General features: G+C 43.3%; 1 non-coding gene across 1 annotated transcript; it reads right to left on the reverse strand.

The window, feature by feature from the left end:
* Positions 1-449: 449 nt before the first annotated feature.
* On the reverse strand, positions 450-568 carry LOC134938505 (5S ribosomal RNA). The gene has a single exon (XR_010181048.1). It is a non-coding gene; the product is annotated as a 5S ribosomal RNA (ribosomal RNA).
* Between the last annotated feature and the right edge of the window lie 204 nt (positions 569-772).

Below are 772 nucleotides of genomic sequence, written 5' to 3' on the forward strand. Positions count from 1 at the left end.
GCTTTTATTACAAAAAAGGTTATTACCGGAGATCTATCCTTCAAAATGCAACATAGAAAGCATCTTGGTAAAATAAAATGTTCTGGTCTCTTATTGGTAAAGAGTGTGTGAAAGGGTGGTAGACATTAGTTGGTCATACCCCCATTCCCCTTGACCAGTACAGGCTTGCTGTATTGATGGAACCACAGGGTGGTCGAGACACAAAATTAATAGCTATGCTCTTATGGCTTATAGAAAATTAGAGAAATGATCAGAAGTCACTCCTCTGGGTATAGTACAGGAAAAAAGACGACATGCACCTATCTGAATTCAAGACAATGATAACGGTGGAGGCAGGTATGGCACCTCAAGTAGATGGTGCCCGTGACCGATAGGTCTGGAGGTTATTGGATAGAAAAAAGTGGTGATACTGCTGTTGGTGTTACTGCCACATAAGTGAGGAAAATCCTACTCTACAACACCAGGTATTCACAGGTGGTCTCCCTTCCTGGTACTGACCTGGCCCAACGCTGTTTAGCTTCCAAGATCAGACGAGATCGGGCGCTGGCAGCGTGGTATGGTAGTAGAGAATTTTATGTGAACACCAATGAGAGTGCACCTATATATGAATAATGAAAATTAGGACCGACAGAGAAGAAATAGATAGAAGATCGTGTAAATGGGTGGATCTGCTTTTCACGTTAGACCCGATCCGAAATTCCCACTCACGTGGTGCAGTGTACCGGGAATCGTGAATGAGAGTCCACGAAAAAGTGGTGATCTATCGAAGATT

This window comes from Pseudophryne corroboree, chromosome 6 (genome assembly GCF_028390025.1).
Source record: "Pseudophryne corroboree isolate aPseCor3 chromosome 6, aPseCor3.hap2, whole genome shotgun sequence".
NCBI lineage: Eukaryota > Metazoa > Chordata > Amphibia > Anura > Myobatrachidae > Pseudophryne > Pseudophryne corroboree.